We start from the raw sequence: 13,934 nt of genomic DNA, 5'->3' as shown, positions 1-13,934 counted from the left end.
CCTGGATTGGCCGCTGTCGTGGACAGGATTCTGGGCTCGATGGACCCTTGGTCTTTTCCCAGTATGGCATTACTTATGTACTTATGTAAATTGGCGACTAATACTGTGCTGCTATTTTGTATTTTGGCAGTGTATTGTTTGCCTACATAATAAAATTACACTTGCAAATATTTTTCTGACACGGTTTTATTTAACAAAAGCTACCATAAGAGGCAGACACAGTCGTATAATTAACATTATAATTTTATTTGTATTTGGGTAATGACTGAGAAAATGCTATTAAAAATTATATTACAAAGCATGAAGCTGACTTGCCAGCTCATTTTCAAAAGTGATCACCGGCCATTTTCCAACATAAATCGGGAGATGGCCGGCGATCTCGGAAAAGCGGCCAAATCAGTATAATCAAAAGCCGCTTGTTTGGCAACATCACCACTTTCCCATCACGTCGCCAGCCAAAGTTCAAAGGGGTGTGTCAGCGGTGAAGCAAAGGCGGGACATGGGTGGGCATGGGCGTGGCAACCAGATGGCCGGCTTTCGGCGATAATGGAAAAAAATGGCGATAAGCAGTATTTCGCCGGGTTTACTTGGTCCTTTTATTTTCACAACCAAGCCTCAAAAAGGTACACCAAATGACCAGATGACCACTGGAGGGAATGGGGGATGACCTCCCCATACTCCCCCAGTGGTCACCAACCCCCTCCCATACTAAAAAAATAAAACTAAAAACCTTTTTTGCCAGCCTGTATGCCAGCCTCAAATGCCGTACCCACCTCTATGACAGCGGAATGTGTTGTATCCTCCGACAGCCTTTCCCTGGTTGCGATGTGGCTTTCAGGTGAGTGTGACACCTTTTCTGTTAGGTGCCCTGCAGAGTCACATTAGCAATGCATTGTGGTGGGTGTAGGGTACTGGGCTCTACTCCCATGGTGCTTTTCCCCCCTGCTTACTGGGTCAGAGTGTGCCCTGTTTTGTTTCCGGTAGTCCATGAGGTAGTGGCCATTTTTGTAAGCCAGTTTTAGATCACTTTCATGTGTTACCCACGTTAGAGAACGTTATTACCTTGAATGTGGCTGAAAGAGGGCATTGTACACCATTCTGCCAGCTCTGACCTACTGCTAATCTCAGTACCAGGGAGACTCTTTGCCAGTGGGGCACAACCTCTGATCTGCAGTTAACTGTGAGTAAACATGCTTATTCAAATAAAGGACTTTTTCAAAGAGATTAGTCTTCAGGTGTCAACTGTTGTGCCAAGGTTATACAGCAGCAACAAGTATGCAGGTCCCTGGAGTACTTTTTGTGGGTACTGCAGTGCACTTAAGGCAGGCGGACCCAGACCGATCCCCCTCTACCTGTAACACTTGTGCTGGTAATGGAAGCCCTCCAAAACCTACTGTACCCACATGTAGTTGCCCCCTTCACCCCTAAGAGCTTTGGTAGTGTTGTACATTTGTGGGTTGTGGGTTTTGGGGGGGTTGGGGGCTCAGCACCCAAAGTAAGGGAGCTATGCATGTGGGAGGTTTTTCTGAAGTCCACCGCACTGACCCCTAGGGTGCCCAGCTGGTATCCTGGCATGTCAGGGGGACAAGTGCGCTACAAATGCTGGCTCCTCCCATGACCAAATGCCTTGGATTTTGCCGGGTAGGAGATGGCCAGCATTTTTTTCCATTATCGCTGAAAAACAAACCCAGCCATCTCAAACCCGGTGAACTCCAAGGCATTTGGCCAGGCTAAACCATATTATCGAAAAAAAAGATGGCCGGCATCTTTTTTGATAATATGGTTCCAGCCAGCTGCCGCCAACATAGATCGATTATGCCCCTCTTGGTTAACTTCTGCTGTATATCAACCAGTAGTAAATAATAGTAATAAACAATATTAAGTGCATTTTTATAATATACCACTGCATTCTTCAAAATAGAAGGAGCAATTTCCCACAAACCATCTAGGCACAGATAAAAAAAAAAAAGCTTTCAAGTGCTCCCAGATTTCAACCTAATACATGTTAAATGTGGGATATGAATGTCATAAATAAATAAATAAATAAATAGATAGAATCTCTGAATGTTAAGCACCTGATTCTAATAACATGATGTCTGTTTTATCTCTGCACGAATATAACACTAGGGTGTCCCTGTAACCAGCCCCTCCAACCAATCACTAATTAAGATTTATAACAAATTACTACTCTACCTATGAAAAGTTATTCTGTTTTTATGCTTCCTCTGTGTACATTCGTACACAAGCTGGCATGTTTGAAAATATAAGAGATTAAATAAAAATGCTACCAACAATAAAGGACGACAACGTAGATGCAACAGCTCATAGGTTTGCTCGCTTTGTTTTGATTATACGGGGATGAGGGCTGCACAGGGAAGCGAAAACTCAGACAAACCTAATTGGTTTTCCCTGGACAGGATCTTCTAGCCACACCTCTGAATATATGCCATGATGGCGTGCGTGACCCGGCTATCCAATAGTAATGCTTAAAAAGTAAAAGCAATAAAGTTAGCGCATTCCCACCCAGATATGCAGTATAAATACCGTATGACAGCCCAGACCAGTCAGTTTTATTTTTTCCGCGCTGACAGAGCGACCCGGTATTTTTTCTTTTCAGTCAGTCAAAATTTGTACTATCTCACAAAAACACGGGATTTGAGGATTATGCGACCTGCACACAAAAATATATCACAAAAATGGCTCGACTTTAGAGCGTTGAAGTTAATATACAGTATACTATTGTGCAACCTTTATGCCCCAAACACCTTTGATCGAGCATTTTATATAAAGGTGATCAGACAGATACTGGACATGGGTGATATTCCGATAATATTAGGAGCAGACCTTAACGATGTGGCAGATCCTCAAATGGATAGATCCCACCCTACAGATAGAGAATTAACAAGGATAGTGAGAGGGGTGAACCTTTTAGGGTCAGCATTGGGTCTGGTAGATGGGTGGCGAACACTAAATCCTTTGGAGAAGGACTTTACACATATGTCAAGGGCTCACTCCACACTATCTAGAATAGATTATCTGCTAATATCAAGAGAACTTTTCACACAGGTCGAAAGCACAAAAATAGGGCCTATAATGATATCTGACCATGCATGGGTAGAGTTAAGCCTTCAAGGAGGGCGCTCTGGGCAAACGGAGGGCGGTTGGAGATTCCCCTCTCACCTATATAGAGATAGGAACTTCACTCCATTCTTACTCTCCAAGTGGCAACAATATAAAATAGATAATGCACAGCACAGATCAAATGTAACACTGTTCTGGGAGACAGCAAAGGTGGTTCTCCGGGAAGAAATTATCTCATACGTGAGTCATCAAAGGAAGGTGAGGAGGCGAGAGCTTTTGCGTCTAGAAAAACAAGTGACTGTCTTAAGACAGCAATATGGAGTGAGTCATTCATTGCGACTTAAGAAGCAATTATTGGAAACCCAACAAGCATTAAACGAGTTAATACATACAGAGGCAAAGAAATCATGGGCTTATTATAAATTTCAGCTCTATAAGTTCGCAAATAAGGGTAGCGCTCTCCTGGCTAGATTAGCGAAGGGTAGTACGGGTCGGAGTAAGATAGCCACACTGGTGGATTCTAGAGGGAAGCGAGTGAATGACGACAAGGCAATCAATAAAGTGCTTCGGGACTTTTTTACTAAACTATATGAGTCACAGCAATCTCAGTTGGTAGATAGTGACAGTTATTTGAATAGCATAGAGCTTCCTAGAATAACAAGTGAAGAATTATCACAGTTGCGTGCCCCAATAGACACAGAGGAAGTGGCATGGGTAATTAAACAAAGTGCTCTTGGGAAGGCGCCTGGTCCCGACGGGCTCCGCAATGAATTTTATAAACTATTACAGGACGACATTGGTCTGGTCCTGACAGAAGTCTTTCAGAAATCTGTCCAACAAAGAGCTCTCCCGAGACACCTGAACACAACACAGATTATAGTATTAAGGAAACCTGGTAAACCCAAGGATCAACCAGAATCTTACGTCCCATATCCCTACTTAACACCGAGGTCAAGCTTTTGGCCAAGATATTGGCAAACAGACTGGCAAGAGTATTACCATTCTTAGTAGCTGAGCCCCAAGTAGGGTTTACACGGGGAAGGGTTATAGCCAAAAACATAAGACGGATCCTGGCGGCTTTGGAGACAATCGGATTGGAAGGTCACCCAGCTCTACTTATCAGTTTTGACGCAGAAAAAGCGTTTGATAGAGTGGACTGGGGCTTCCTGTTTGGTATATTAAAGGCTTATGAGATAGAAGGCTGGTTTAATGAGGCTGTGCGAACATTGTATGAAGACCCTGAGGCATGTGTGTACGCAAACGGTATAACTTCAGATAGATTTAAGATTAGAAGAGGGACTAGACAGGGGTGCCCTCTCTCCCCTTTACTGTTTGTTTTAACTTTGGACCCGCTGTTGCGGGAGCTGCAGCTTAATTCCGATGTGAAAGGGGTGCATGTAGGGGATTTTCTCTTTAAAACAGCTGCTTTTGCAGATGACTTATTGGTATTAATAACTGAACCTAGAGATTCCCTGCCTTACCTGATGGAGAGTTTGGCGGAGTATGGGGACTTCTCTGGTTTCCGATTAAATCTTTTAAAATCGGAAGCGTTGGCTAGTTCAGACGATTTGCGGAGGTTGTGGGGAGCGGGGTTCCCATTACAGTGGGCAAACGAATCATTTAAATATCTGGGGATCCAATTGGCAATGAACCCGGCAAAGATATATGAAATTAATGTGCAAAGGTTCCTCCGGGAGACAAAGGAGCAACTGATGAATTGGGCTAATTTGCCATTAACTTTATTGGGACGACTACATTTGTTCAGAATGATGGTTTTCCCTAGATGGCTTTATCTTCTACAGACCCTTCCTCTGTGGTTACTCAAAAAAGACTTAGAAGCCCTTAGGAAATTAGTGATGAAATTCTGTTGGGGGGGTGGAAAATCTAAAGTGAGATGGAAATATTTATTAGGGGCACAAAAGATGGGTGGCTTAGGACTCCCAAACATCCGGAAGTATAACCAGGCGTGCCTGTTAAGGCATTTGAGAGATTGGTTGATGGATTCAGATATTTATACACATGTGGAACTGGAGCGAGACCTCTTCAGGCCTTGGCACCTGGTGCATTCTCCAAGGAGAGATTTGCCAGAACAAGTAAGAGGAAGTGTACTGTTAAAGTCAATGAGACATGTGTGGAAAACAGTGCTCATGTATTGGGGGCAGGATAGTAGAGGAAGTGTATGGCTACCGTTGAGGGGGAATGTGTCATTTAGGCCGGGAGATGAAAATAGGATTTTCCGTCTATTAGAGAATAAGGGAATCCATTCGATGGATGAGCTGGTAATGGAAGACGGATCCTTGCTCTCGTATACTGACTTTTTGGAGAAGTGTGGGCAGGGGACGGCTGCCTGGTTGGCGTACAGGCAGTTGTCTCATTATGTGAACACCCTCCCACCAAATAGCCTGCACCCACGGTTTGGGAGACAATTAAGAGAATTATTAGAAGGAGATGCAGCGGGGCAAATCTCAGTGTCCTGGTTTTATGGTAAATTGGGTAGACTCGCAATGGAACGGGACCTGACAGAGGTAGCAAATAGATGGAGCATAGAGTCGGGCAAAAACATCTCTACACAGTTAATATCGTCAGCTCTTCAGAGTGGGGTAGCCATAGTACACAATGCAGAATTACAGGAGTGTCACTTTCGCACTATCCATCGGGCGTATTTCTCTCAGAGACAAGCTTTTAGAGCAGGAGTTTCGACTACACAGCACTGTAGGAAATGCTTTAGGTTGGAGGCAAACTTCTTCCATGGGATCTGGCAATGTAGGTCAATATCACTATTTTGGTCGGCAATTGGCAGATACTTGACCAAGGTGTTGGGGCGCACAATAACTTTAACTTTTGAAAGAGCTGTATTCAGTGTGCCTAGACTCTGGATGGGAACCACAAAGGGGGAGAAATTGTTTCTTAGCAAGGCCTGCATCTTGGGGAAAAAATGCATCCTACTTCATTGGACTGATGATTGCCCACCCTCCTTTTGGCACTGGAGGAATCGACTTCAGGAATTGCTGTCATGGGAATCTAGAGGGGCAGGACTGTCGCCGGGAAGGCAGCGGAGGTTCCTAGCAATATGGGGGGCATACATAAATACTATATCACCTAAGGCGAGAAGTCATATCTTGAATAGACTTCCCTGGAACCAGTAAAGAGAATTGGCCTGTAAGCAATGCAAGAGAAAATTGCTGTTTTGAAAAAACGAGGGAATAACCCATTAAAAGAATTGTTTGCCAATCAAGAGCAGTGGAGGACTGAGAAAGAGCGCGGGAGTGCTAAAGATACTAGCAACAGCCAAGAACTGTTTAGAGTGGAAAGGGTTAAAACAAACACAGACATTGTTCACAGTCCTTTTATTGTTGAAGAGTTGGAAACAGATCAAAGGGACAGTCACAGAGTGCTTGGTGCAAACGTTTACCAATGGTAGCACGGGACTGCCATTGGTAATCTGGGAGACAGAGGAGAGGCCATAGCTGAGGAATGAGGAGGTGGAAGCGGGAGCACAGCTGATTAAAAACGCTGGAGCAGAATGGAGGGGGCGCCCGCTGATAATGTCACGGGTGGCGAACTAATGGGACAAGCAGCAGTATCGCAGCACAAGAAGTGCGGGCAGAAAAAGAATCATTGTGTGGCAGTAGGAGAAGAGAAAAAGCTGAAAGCCATTGAGACAAGTACAGAATCGGTGGGGGAGCCAGCGAGGATTTCAGGACATCGCAGCAAGGGGGCGGAGCCATTGGCGCGAAGTGCGGAGGAGACTGGCGATGTCCCGGATGTGCAGTCTCTGAATGCGGAGAGTCAGCTGGAGAAGGAGGACGGAGTTCAGCGAAGCTGCAGAGGGGCGGGGCGATTGGAGCAGACTGCTGATGGGAGAGGCAGAGTCAGTGAAAGAAGCGCCCAGCGGGAAGAAGTCAGTGATGGGAGAGTGCAAGCAGGAGCTGAAATGGCTGGTCGGGAAGTAAGAGCAACTGTACAAAGGGGAGAGACTGTACAAGGGGGAAGGACTGAAGGGGGTGGGACACGAGTGGAAGGGGGAGGGGTTGGGAGCGACCAAGGGGTTTGGAAGGAGGGGTTGAGGGAAGGGGAGGGAAGAGGCTGGCAGCAAGGGGGGAGGACCTTTGCCCAAATAGTGGGGGGCACGGGGGAGGAGAGGAGAGGGGAGGGGAGGGGTTTGGGGGCGGGGATAGGGGGGAGGGGAAGGGAGTCGGGGGGGGAGGTCAGACGGGGAAAAGAAGGAACGTAGTACAGTTACGGTGGGTGGGGAAGGGAAGGGTGCCATCCCGGGGTGAAGTTTTGCAGCGGGTCTTCAATTTGGGATTTATCCCGGAGAACTTGTTCACGTGTATTCACCCCGTGAACGGGGTGGATTTTGATGTGAGTTTTCTGACAAGTCGGGGGCTGGAGGAGTTTTGGAGGAAATTTGAGCCACGGAGGGGAAGTAAGGAGTGGGAGGGATTTCAGGCCATCCCTGTCAGTCGCCAAGAGGTGGTGAATATTGCTATATTGGTGCGCAATGAGTCACTGGAGGTGGCTGACCTGAGCTATTGGCTCAATTGTCATGCAGAGGTCATCAGTCCCCTGAGAAAAATTCCAGACCCCAGTAGAGTGTGGGCGGGGTGGGCGGGGGCCACAGTAAGGCAGCGGAGAGAGGGGGAAATTCCCCGGCACATCCCGGCAGCTGCGTACATCGGGCATAAGGGTCAGCCACACCAGTGTTACAGGTGTGGGTTGTTTCGCCACTTGGCGATGAACTGCGTCAGTAGAAAGTGTGTGAAGTGCGGGAGCGCGAAGCATGACACCAGGGACTGCAACAATATTCGGTGTAACCTGTGGGGATCTGGGGCATCCGTATAGCAGATGCCCAAGGGCGGCACATAGGAGAGAGGGGGGAAGAGAAGAGGGAAGAGAAGGGGGGAGAAGGAAGGAGAGGCAGGTAGAGGTAGGGAGGCAGGAGAGCAGGAAGGAAGGGGGGAGGATCAGGGTGAGGGTCGAAAGGAGGAGGGGGTGGGGAGGAAGGGGGACAAAGGGGGCAAGGGGAGAAGGAGAATGAGAGAGAGGAAGGGTGGGAGATGGTAAGAGGGAGGAAGGGAAAGGGAGGGAAGGGCAGGAAGGGAGCAGGAGAGGGAAGGCAAGGGGTGGAGGTTGGTAGAGAAAGGGGGGTTTTGGGGAGTAGTAGAGAGAGGGAGGTAGAAAGGGGGAAGGGGGAAGGGGTGAGAGGAGAGGAGGGTAGTCAAGGAAGGGAGGTGCGGGTAGGGGAGGAGGAAAGGATGGTAGGGAGAGGGATGGAAGTAGATGGAGTAGATGGAGTGGAAGGAGTCGGAATGGAAGTAGAGGAAGACCAGGGGGGGGAGATGAGAAGGGAGGGCAGGAGGGGTGGGAGCCGGGGGGAGGAGGGGAGGAAGGTGATAGGGAGGTGGGGGATGGACAGACAGGTGGGTGGTGAAGAGAGAAGGACAAGAGAGAGGGAAGGAAGGTCAGAAGAGAAGGAAGAAATGATGGAATATGGACGGTAGCTTAAGTGAATGTGGCCAGCATTCGCACAGAGAAAGCCAGAAGCTTGGTCTACGAACAATTGAGACGTGAACAGGTGGACTGTATTTTTTTTACAAGAAACAAGGGTGCGAACATTGGTAGGGGTTGCATAGGGCAAAGAGGGCAAAGAGGGAATGGAGGTGGGGGCATTCTATTTGGGTGTTGGCTAGGGAGGGGTACGGGGGGGTGGCAGTTCTTTTTAAGGTGAAGGAGGTGGAAATAGAGGGGGTTGTAGAATTACGGGGGGGAGGGGGGTGGTGGTAGATGGGAAGATTCGGGGTAGAAGGGTGAGATTGATCAATTTACACGGCCCACAAAAGAAACGAGAGAGGAAGGTGGTTTTGCAGCAAATTAAGCCGTTGTTGTACACGGATCGGCAAGTAGTATGGGGGGGAGGGATTTCAATATGATTGGGAGGATGGAGGATAGTGGGGCAAGGGCGCGGGATATGATGGGGCCTTATTGGAGAAAATAATTGGGATGGCAGGGTTGAGGGATTTGGGGAGGGAAGGAGGAGGCAGGTTTACGTTTAGGAGTGGATTGTGCAGGAGCCGCATTGATCGGCTCCTGGTAAGGGAGGGGGGGGAAGTGGAAACAGAAAGAGGTAGACACTCCGATCATTGTTTTATGTGGGCAGAAGTGGGTAATATGGAAGGGTGGGACAGGGGAAGAGGAATGTGGAGAATGAAGATAGAGTGGATGGAAGAGGAGGAGGGGAGGGAAGCGTTTTTGCAATTTTGGGAGGATCAGCTAACGATAAGGGAAGGATATGAATGTTGGGGGGAGTGGTGGGAGGAGATTAAGAAGAGAATAAAAAGGTTTTGCCAGAGGAGGGAGGGTTGGAGGGGGAGAGAACGGATGAAGCTGGAAGCTGCGATAAGGAAAAGAAGGGATAGGTTAGTAGAAAAAGGGGGAGAGGAGGAGGCAGTAGAAGAGTTGGACATACAGATTGGGAAAGTAAGGGGGAAGAGATGGGAGTCTTTAAAATACGAGAGGGATTGTGGGGCACTATTTTCACCCGATATTTTTGAAAATTACAGGGTGAAACGGGCAGGGAGATGGATGGGGGCAGTGAAGACTGAGGAGGGAGGGAGAGAGGTAACGAGGGAGTGATGAGTGTGGTAGAAGGTTATTATGGGAATTATTTTGATAGGAGGGGAGAAGGGGGGAGGTGGGAGGTGGGAAGAATACGTGCAGGGCATGGCAGTGGAGGAAGGGGAAAGGAAGGAAGAAGAAATGGATCAGGAGGAATGGACAGAGGAGGAGGTGAAGGTGGCACTAAGGGGGATGCGGAAAAAGAGGACGCCGAGACCTGATGGAATCCCAGCGGAATTTTATCAGGTCTTTGAACAAGTTCTGCTAGTCTTAGTAGAGGTGTTTCAGGAGGGGGAGGTAAGGGGGAAGTTGCTAAAATCCATGTCGGAGGCAGGACTCATTTTATTGAGCAAAGGGAAAGACAAGGAGGATTTGAATAATTGGAGGCCTATATCTCTCTTAAACGTGGACAGGAAGATATTGGCCAGCATGGTGGTACAAAAAATGACAGGGATAATGGGGAGGGTGTTATGCGTGGCGCACAAAGGAGGGGTAGGAGGGCGGGGGGGGGGGGGTTGAAGCGGCATTGACAGTGAGGGAGGTGCTGGAGGTAGAGAGGGGGAGGAAGGAAGGGGTTGTGAAAGTGATTGCATTGGACCAGGCTACGGCTTACGATCGGGTGCAGTTATGGAAAAGGTAGGGGTGCCAGGGAGATGGGTTGGATGGTTGAAAAGGATATATGAGGGAGCAGTATGCTATCCTTTAGTAAATGGATGGAGGGGGAGAGGGTAAAGGTGAGGACAGGGATTAGACAGGGCTGCCCGCTTAGCCTGTTGATCTATGTCATGGCAATAGTCCCGTTGGTATGCAGGCTGAACAGGCGGGGGAGAGGGAGGGAGGCAGGAGTTATCAGGGGTAGGATTGGGGGGGGGGAGGAGAAGGTACGTGTGGTAGCTTATATTGATGATCTGCATGGTAGATTATTTGTCAGAGCAAACATCGTGGTGCAGCAGGGGAGACAGAGATTGTCCCAGACCAGGGTGTGCCAGGAGGGAAGAGACAGTGGGGCATTTGGTTCGAGAATGCCCTTTTTTGCAGGAAGTGGGGAAGGTGGTGAGTAGGGTGTTGGGGATCCAGGGACTGGATAAATGGACTGAGGCAAACTGGGCATGGGGGGTGGACAAGGTGGTGGGGAAAGGGGACAGAATGACGTTCTATGTCATAGGAATGATTTTGTTGGGCAGTTTGTGGGGAGCACGGTGTCACTTTCATCTCTTCCAGGTGGAGAAGGCAGCGGAGCAGGTCACCTGGCAGGTCATTAAGATGGTATACCAGTGTCACGCTTCACACAAAACATTGGATAGTGAGCCCTTGGGCCACTGCCGAGGGACGGCAGCGGCAGGAAGAACACTCACCCCACACCAGCACAGGCAGAGCTGACGTACCTGGATTTGGCAAGGTCTCTTAGGCAGGCAGCAAGACGAAGCAGAAGTCAGGTCCAGGCAAAAGTTCAAAAGGCAGGCGGCAAACAAAAGCAAAGTCAGGTCCAGGCAGAAGTCTCTATGCAGGCGGCAAGCAAAAGCAGTAGTCAGGTCCAGACAAAAGTTCAAAAGGCAGGCAGCGAGCAAAAGCAAAGTCAGATCCAGGCAAAAGTTCCAAAGGCAGGCGGCAAACAAAGTCTAAGTCCAAGTCCAGGCAAAGTTCCAAAAGCAGAATACTGAGGGTAGCAAACGCTCGCAGAAGAAACACCCCTGAAGACCTCTGTTGCAAGGCAAACTAGGGAAGTTTCCAGGAGGTTAATAAAGGCCAACAGCTAGGGAGTACACCAGGTATGGAAACAGCTCAGTTCCAAAAAGTCTCAAGACCAACTGGCAGGCTAGAAAATCCGGACCAGACCAGCATGACTTCTGAAACTGGGAAAGCCACAAACAGACAGTCCATTGCACCCACCAGGTCTGACCACTAGAAGGCGAGCTGAATGAGAGCATGCCACCGAGGCAGAGACATAACAACCAGGTAGCGGTGGGGAAGGGGGTATGGGAAAGACGCTGGCAAGGGGTGAAGTTGAGACCAACCTGAGGGGTAGCGAGGCGCTTGTTGTATTAGTTTAAGGGGAATTTGGGGATATGTTTGATTTTTGTATTGATGCCAGTTTTTAATAAAAACTTTTTCCAGCTCCAATAGCATATATTAAAGTTGCTGCAGTTAAAAAGCTCGTAGTTGGATCTTGGGATCGAGCTGGTGGTCCGCTGCAAGGTGAGCTACTGCCTGTCCCAGCCCCTTCCTCTCGGCGCCTCCTCGATGCTCTTGACTGAGTGTCCCGGGGGTCCGAAGCGTTTACTTTGAAAAAATTAGAGTGTTCAAAGCAGGCCGGTCGCCTGAATACTTCAGCTAGGAATAATGGAATAGGACTCCGGTTCTATTTTGTTGGTTTTTGGAACAGGGGCCATGATTAAGAGGGACGGCCGGGGGCATTCGTATTGTGCCGCTAGAGGTGAAATTCTTAGACCGGCGCAAGACGAACCAAAGCGAAAGCATTTGCCAAGAATGTTTTCATTAATCAAGAATGAAAGTTGGAGGTTCGAAGATGATCAGATACCGTCGTAGTTCTGACCATAAATGATGCTGACTAGCGATCCGGCGGCGTTATTCCCATGACCTGCCGAGCAGCTTCTGGGAAACCAAAGTCTTTGGGTTCTGGGGGGAGTATGGTTGCAAAGCTGAAACTTAAAGGAATTGACGGACGGGCACCACCAGGAGTGGAGCCTGCGGATTAATTTGACTCAACACGGGAAACCTCACCTGGCCCGGACACGGAAAGGATTGACAGATCGATAGCTCTTTCTCAATTCTGTGGGTGGTGGTGAATGGCCATTCTTAGTTGGTGGAGCGATTTGTCTGGTTAATTCCGATAACGAACGAGACTCCTCCATGCTAACTAGTTACGCGACCCCCGGCGGTCAGCGTCCAACTTCTTAGAGGGACAAGTGGCGTTCAGCCACACGAGATCGAGCAATAACAGGTCTGTGATGCCCTTAGATGTCCGGGGCCACACGCGCGCTACACTGAACGGATCAGCGTGTGTCTACCTTTTGCCGACAGGTGCGGGTAACCCGCTGAACCCCGTTCGTGATAGGGATCAGGGATTGCAATTATTTCCCATGAACGAGGAATGACCGCTTGCGTTGATTGTCCCTGCCCTTTGTACACACCGCCCGTCGCTACTACCGATTGGATGGTTTAGTGAGTTCCTCGGATCGGCCTCGCCGGGGTCGGCGATGGCCCTGGCGGAGCGCCGAGAAGACGATCAAACTTGACTATCTAGAGGAAGTAAAAGTCGTAACAAGGTTTCCATAGGTGAACCTGCAGAAGGATCATTACCGGAACGGTGCGCCGGCCGGAGGGGGGGAGATCCCTCTGCCTCCTCCCAGTGTGCCCGCAACTCAGGCCTCGGGCGCCTCCCCGCTCGAGCGTGCGGGAGGGCCGGGCGAGAGAGGGGAGATGTGCGGGAAGCGTCTCGCAAGAGACCCCGGACAGACTCCCCTCGGATGCCAGAGACGTCGGGCTGACGCTCCCGCCCCTGCCTGATGAAGCTCTACGCTCCCTGTATGGGGACGGTGGAGGGAAGCCGGTAGGGGTTGGGCCGTGGGACCCCCTTCTCTCCCCGCGCTCTTTCCTGGGGAACCAGAGAGCCCGAAGCATGAGGGAACGCAGGTTCTCTCCTGTGATCTGGGGAGGAAGGGAGAAGGAGGGGCCCCTGCGCGGTTGGACCCGGCGCAACGGACAGACATGCCCCATGTGGATGGTCTGAGGTGGCAGGGAGAGGACTGAACGGGCAGGCAGGCACGTGGATGGTCCTTCTCCTCCATGTACCTGAGCCTGTGCGAGGGACGTCCCCCGTCCGTTCGAGCACAGTTCCCTCTGGAAGGTTCCAGGTACCTAGCGCTGACCCCAGCGATGGGGCACGGTGGAGGTTTGAAGACTCGAGCGATATGGGGTGGCCGTGGTGATGAGCGCCGAGGGCCCCGGCGCCATATGCCTCAGGTGCCCCGTGTCTGCGAGAGAGAGAGAGGGGGGCCCTGCCCCCTCCTCCTCCTCCCGTGCTGGCGAGCCTCCGGGGAAGGAGGATCTCGGGCTGAGCGCCTGGACCCCGAGCCTCCGGGCTTGTCATTTTCCTTGGGTTTTTTTGCTGGTCTCCCGTCGACCCGACTCCACGGCGGTGGGCGTCCGGAAACTGAGTTCCGCGCCCCTCGTGCCACCGCGACCTCCGTACCAGTATAAGGGCGAAAGTGTGT

Source organism: Microcaecilia unicolor, chromosome 3, assembly GCF_901765095.1.
Source record: "Microcaecilia unicolor chromosome 3, aMicUni1.1, whole genome shotgun sequence".
Classification (NCBI taxonomy): domain Eukaryota; kingdom Metazoa; phylum Chordata; class Amphibia; order Gymnophiona; family Siphonopidae; genus Microcaecilia; species Microcaecilia unicolor.
Note: the sequence above shows the minus strand (reverse complement) of the source record.